The sequence below is a fragment of the Danio aesculapii genome, chromosome 3 (genome assembly GCF_903798145.1).
Source record: "Danio aesculapii chromosome 3, fDanAes4.1, whole genome shotgun sequence".
NCBI lineage: Eukaryota > Metazoa > Chordata > Actinopteri > Cypriniformes > Danionidae > Danio > Danio aesculapii.
The window spans coordinates 14,832,680-14,839,924 of record NC_079437.1 but is presented as its reverse complement, the minus strand read 5'-3'; positions in this window follow the sequence as shown (position 1 = coordinate 14,839,924).

Here is a 7,245-nt window from a genome sequence, read left to right as displayed (position 1 = left end):
GAACTTTGTGTCTGTGAACAAGGATTTTGTGACTAACAGATTGTCGTGAGACTGGGTTGAAGGACCACAGTGCGTGTTTACGTTTTTAAAGTGTCAGAGTAAGCCGAGGCGATCCTTTAGAACAGCCTCTCGTCTACTTTTGTCAGCTGTCTGAAGAAGAGAAACCGAAGTAGTAAGCTACTTTACTTCAGACTCCTCTGACACATCGCTTTTGAAAGCAAAGTCTTCTCAGCAGGTCACAGTGAAGTCTGAAGAGTGTGTGAGTGAGCGTGGACGCATGCGTTTCTATTTATTGTCCTTTCCGGGTTATCTTTAAGCCACTTTAAACCTTAATGTGTTTGATAAGACCTTTGTTTGTCCTGACTGGTATGTGTTTCTATAAATGTTGTCACTGTGTTTGAAAACGAGGGAGAAAAAAATAATGCTTTTAATGTGCCAAGCTGGATTGTCCAGCGATGTACAATTATTTCCGATTTTGGAAAACCCTCTCTTTGGATTTGGAAATGCATGTTCAGAGCTATTTTGTTAATAAAATGAAATAAATAGGAATGGTGTGCGTCTCTGGGAGAGAATATGTGCATTTGGCATTCAAAGGCACCCACGTCCAATGTTTCTTTGCATGTCATAGACATGATTTTGATGGTTCATGAAAGGGTCAGCCTATTATTCATCCCTATCTTGACGGATGATGTGTTAGCATGGAGGAAAGCAGGGGGCGAGTCACGTCTGTCTGTCTAACTCACGTCCAGGACATCAACTGTTTCTTGGAATTTGTCAAATCAGGTTTTCTCATGGAGTGGAATCCATACGGCATCAGATTGCCTCGTTAACCAATAACAGCTCTGCAAAAAAATAATAAACATTCGTGTCAAAAGAGATTCCCAATGGGAATGTCTTTCCCTTAAAAGGGGGTAACACAGATGCAGAAAAACCGGGTTGCTAGGCCAACAAGAGCAGAATCCCTTGAGTGTTTGCAGAACAGCTTGCAGAAAAACAGAAGTGTGTTCTGCTCTCCAAACCACTCATCCTCTAGGATGAAGGGAACAGAACACTTTTCACTAAAAGTAACACTAATACACAGAGTCCTACACTCTCAGAAATAAAGGTATGTGAGCTGTCACTGGAGTGGTACCTTTTCAGAAGCTACACATTTGTACCTAAAGGGTCCCTATTAATACCTCAAGGATACATATTAGTATTTAAAAAGTGCAAAAGTATACCTTTTAAATGTTTTAGGTACGAATATGGACCCTTTAAGTACAAATGTGTATCTTTTGAAAAGATACCACCCCGGTGACAGCACATGTACCTTTATTTCAGTGAGTGTATAGACAGTAGATGGGTTTCCATCATCCTGTTACTCACATTTACTGCATATACTTCATGAGAAATTAGTGATTTCAAATTTTAAAAAAAAAACTTAATCCCTTCATTTTGTAAGCGACTGTAACATCAATAACTACTTGTTGACCACAATATTTCGTAACGTATATAATTATTTAAAAAAAAATCTTACCTGTGAAATGTTATGCCTTCATCTTTTACAGTGTGGCCAGACGTTGATAATTATCGTATTTGTAAGATAATTTCGACCTCTGTAGGATGTGCGATCAATAATGAAAGAAATCCTATAATGTACGATAATTTCAGAATTGTATGGCATTTAAAATGAGTAGATGGTGGCCACATTGACGTGTCGAAGCAACAAACTGAAAGTGGACCATGCTTTTTCTATTATAATGTCTGTGGGTCAAATGTATGGACAGACACACACCAAACAGCAGCAGGGCAGAGGTGCATCAGTCACTGAATACGGTCATGGTTTCTCAACTGTCCTCCACATTCTGTCTTTATGCTCTGTAGCTCAAAGGGCTCTATGCACAGCTAGTGTTTTTCAGCCAATGATAAACTTTCAGTGAAATCTTAATGTGACTATTTTCAATTTCATAAAGTTCCTTTTACAGCATCGATGCTGTAATGTAAATACAATATATATTGTTAAATAGACTTACGCATTCATTTGGTTGTACAAGCATGAATCGAGATGAAAGACCGTGTAACCGCTAGCACCATCAGGATCAGCAGGCGAATGCAGAAACTCCATTCAAAACACTGGGGTAAAATAAACTGCCAGGTTTTAAAGACATGGCAGGGAGAAATGGAATGTAATGCAGTGCCTCTTGTCCGGTCTGAGACTTACTTCATATGTTATATCAATCAGGCAGTGAAGATCACAGATTTTTAATGAAATCAGACCTTAGATGTGGTCAATTTTATAATGGAAAGACAGTTCACCAGAAGCGCTGAGGATGGTTGGCTGAAAATTAAAAGTCTGTGTGCATATAGTCCAATGACTGCATTCTGTATTTAGCTTTTCCCTTGTATGGTGGCTCTGAACTGTCAAAACACCTCTCAAAGCGCTTTTTTGGAAACAAAAAGCAGAAAAAAATCTAACCCAGTTTGAATTTTATTCTGATGGACGAAAGTTTCGGACGTGGTGTGGCAAGACGATTGACAACGCGAGGTCTAATTTATTTTTTAACATGCAAAAATTACGGACGAAAATGTCAGATTCAGATTTTTAAAAGATTATCATTCAGCCTACCTGCAGCGCACGTGAGAGTTGGATCCGCAGCAAATTCGCTTACGCACTATACCTATTTCATTTATAACTTTAAACTTGACTTTGCAGGCCGATCATCTTTAAACTCATTTTTAAGTGTCCTAACTTGACTGCTTCTGCAGAATGGGATGTTTCTTTTCTCAACTGTAAATGTGCGCTTTAGCGATGTCAAAATGAAAGCAAACATTCAAAAGGGTTCTGCGTTTGGTCAATTTTAGCTTAATTTTAATAATATTAATAATAATGAATATAATAAATTAAAATATTAATTATAGTGTACAGTAGACCACTGTGGGAATGTGCAGTGTCCAACTAAACATCTTTAGCTTATATGTTTATATGTAGCATTTTCGGCTACATATCCCCTAACTGAAAAACTAATGTGAAAATAACAGGCAGTTGCGTTTTTGCTCAAATTAATTTAATGGCAAATTTCTTCTGCGTTTTTTCCTTTTAGAGCTCAAGAGAGTTGTATTTATAGAATCGGTTAACCAAAACATGAAATGAATTAGGCTGCTCGCCTTCATGTCATCCACTAGTCCAGTTTTCTCCCATGTGAGTTGAGTACGCCTCCGCCGCAGAGTGCACGTTTTAAATGCTTAATACGTCCCCTCTAGGGACCAGATCTCTGGACTATATGCCTAGCTTTAATCTCACAGTTTTCATATTTTAATTGGTACTTCATATTATAAAATATCTAAATGTGTGTTCTGAAGGTTGGAATGACGGGAGTGTTAGTAATTAATGACAGGAAAAAAAATTGTTTTGCGTGAACTAATCCTTTATGAAAACTGTGGGGGGCACAAATTCTTTCTTTTGCACCCCCGTAGCGCCGGGCCTGGCCATCAACATGCCAATCCATACTAGAAACTTGCTTACCTATATGTAGTTATCTGTCTATGCCAACTGCTTCAAACTTCTTAAACTATTTCAATTATTGAATTTTTAAAGCTACTTCAAACTTTCTGACTAGGCTTTCTCCAGACACCATAAAATATATCTACCAACTTTTCTAGTTCAAAGTATCTTTTGTGTTGGCAAGAAGAAACTTGTACAAGAGGAGCATGATTAAATGACAGATTTCAAATGTTGTAGTGAACTATCCCTTTGAAGGTGCACATTATGCATGCTTTAATTAGTAGTTTCCAGTAGTTGGTGATTCATGCCTGTTTTTAACACTTTCAAATCACATTATGGGACCTTGGGCTCTGTTATGAACGGTGCTTATAGTGTGTAACCAGTGTAAATAATCTGCAGCTGTGTGTGTGTGCAGATTGATATCAGCTATCAGAGTAATCAGACGTAATCAGAGTCTGAATCTGTGCAAAGCATGATGGGATGTGTAGTACAGGGGAATGGCTGATGGAATGGACATGAAACTGGAGCGCCCTCTAGTGAGTCTTTTGGGTACTCCAGCTATTAGTAAGTGAGTTTTATTGACAGTTTTGGTCTTTAAAACAACCTGTACAGTAGAACAAATCATAGAAATGAATCCATAAAATGTATAAAAATAAATGAATATTGACAGCTCAGTGTCTGTTTTTAAGAAATATGCAACTGTAAGTTAATATTGTGCTCAAATATTTCCTCTATATAACTTGACTTGACTTGCAAAGATGGCCATAATTGTCATGTGAAGTCTCTTGTAAAAATTAATCATGTTTTAATACAAATTAAACCAAAAAGGCATGATTATTGTAGTTAAACCATGATAAACACAATCCAACCAGATGTCGCAACAGTGGTTTAGCCATGGCATTTCTTGTAAATGTGGTTATATAATTGATAGTCAATGATAATCAAGGGATACTTTTTAAAGCACACAACAGTGTTTTAATTTTAAATAAATAATCAAAACTCAAATAAACATAAGATGAACTCAAAAAATTGAAATAACTAGAAGTAAACAAGTGACGGGAACTTATATACGATAGAAAAATTGCAACCAGAACAGAAATATGACAGACTTTATTATAATAATAGAATCTTTCATTTGAGATGAACTGCTTTAAAGAGTTTTGAAAGTGATTCTTTTTGTTTTGTGTGTGTGTGTATATATATATGTATATATATATGTATGTATATATATATATATATATATATATGTATATATATATATATGTATATATATATGTATGTATATATATATATATATGTATGTATATATATATGTATATATATATATATATATATATATGTATATATATATATATATATATATATATATATATATATATATATATATATGTATATATATATGTATATGTGTGTGTGTGTATATGTATATGTAGCTTGCATTTATACACCAGTGTATTTGTTATGCAAGTTCGTCAGCAGCCAGTGATTCTGTTTGAAAGCATTGATTAACTGTTTTTAGGTCATCCAGTTTTTTTCCAACTGAATGGACATTAGGATTGGATCCAGAGCTTTCCTCCATTCATTTCTTACCCTTTGCCGTTTGATGGTTTGGTTTTATATAATAGGGGTCCATCCATTCGTCCGTCAACACCTACTTCTATTCACACGCTGAGGAATTCGAGGCACAAATTGCCAAGCTGTCCTTTCATAACAAGCTCCAATGAGAACATCTGACCGTGAAAATCCTTTCAACTGACCAACTCGATGCCATCAGATTATTCCAGAATGTTCAAAGGTAAGACGATCAAATGATCTGGCTGTACTAAATCTGCTTTGAATAGATATGATGATATAAAATAATTATATTTTGGCATTGTTCACCTAAACAATGACCAACTTATTTGAAATCAGCTGAAACAACACAATTCTAGAAGGTTTTTTTTTGGGACAACTTAATTGTTTTATGTTCAATCCACTCAAATTTGTAAAAACTATAAGTGAACCTTAATCTTTCATGTTAGCTCAACACAAATCCATACAATTTTACAGTGTTGACTCCTTTTTAAAGAAAGTTATTCATTTGTTTTGTTTTTTCTGGTTTCGTCTTTTATTTTTAATTTTAAAAATGTAGTCTGGAGCTTTCATGAAAGCAAGATCACTATAGCAAGTATAAAAAGTATTTATTTCCCATGTGATAACAGCCATTTAGGCTATTTTCACCTGAAACCTTCCCATCCATGGAGATTGAAGGTGCCCTATAATGAAAATCTTGGCATAGTAGAATAATAAAGGATCGGTATGGAAATGGGTATACTGTGAGCCTCAGACGCCACTGTTTTCTTATTTTCTTGTAAATTTCACGAGTGTAAAACCCTGGTGGACAACGGGCCAATCAGAAGACAAAACAGACTGTGACGAGATTCACAGCCCTCCGCACAACCACAATCTAGAGATCAGTAAAAGAGAGGAAAAATACAAGTTGCATTAACTGCAGAGAGAGAAAAGACTAACAAAACAAAGAAAGGGGTTAGTAAATTACAATTGTACAAAAGTGTATAAAAATAAATAAAAGCATAAGCTATCAGAGTCAATGGACAACAGTTCTTCATATGGTACCAAAAATCAGTCAAATTTTTAGTTGTAACACCTACAGAAAGATTTGAGGAGAGGGTCGAATTCAATCAGAAAATGTCCAAAAGTAGGGATTTAAGCCCTGCATTTTTGTTTATGTATAGACCATTTCAATGTGGTCATGTCATTGGCCCGTGAACATTTCCTGCTTGTTTTCAAATTATTTCATAACTGTAACAAAAGGCAGTTCAATCATAACTTAATGTTAAAACAGCTATCATAACATTATTTATCAATACGTGGCTCATTTTGGATTCTCTGAAGCTACAGAAATTGAAATGTAAAACAGGAGATATGTTGGGACCATTGTTTTCGTTTACATCCCTCAAAATGGTCTATTATCAAATTTCCAAAAAAAAAAAAAAAAAGTTGAAGATAAATTTTTTAGATTTATGTGCAGATTCTGAGTAATAACAAATAATTTCTTTTAAACTAAAAGATTGTGCAAAGGTAGGAGAGGTGTTTAAATAATGATACAAGACGAACCAAAACTTACTTTAGGTCATTTATACGGACTTGACGAGCAGCTGACGTATAATTAAGAGTACAGGACTCAAACGCCGCTCTGACATCATAAAAAAGCTCCGAGATCAATAATAAGCACGCCTCAGGCTCTAGTGTCAAGCCTTTAGTAAGACAACAGCGATCATTTTCATCCCTTCGTCATTTTAAGCGGATATTTCCCGTTTGTAGGACTTTCATTTTGAAAACGCAAGCGCCAAATTGTTTACTGTGCGTTACTGGGCAACCACAGCACGAGGCATGTACAAACTCGCCTCAGGACGCAAAATGCAAGTTTTACAGATTATACATTTATTCATCTCCACAACGAAGAGGAATGAGGTATGTTTAGTTACATCTTTTGTTAATTTATCGTGTTTATTGTGAAATTAGATGCGTATGTATCAACAAACACTTGTAGACTGTTGAATAGTGTCAATTCACTCAGCTCAACTGTCATCTGTTCATGCAGAGGTTGATATTAATTCGTGGCTGTGTTTTCTTTGACTATAGCTTTAAAATACAATGCGATACAACTCTATTACGCACTGTTGTCAAGTTTAATTATGATTTAGCTTTTATCCACAACAGATCTGGGGAGCAAAATAGGTTAATGTTACTCTGATTGTCTG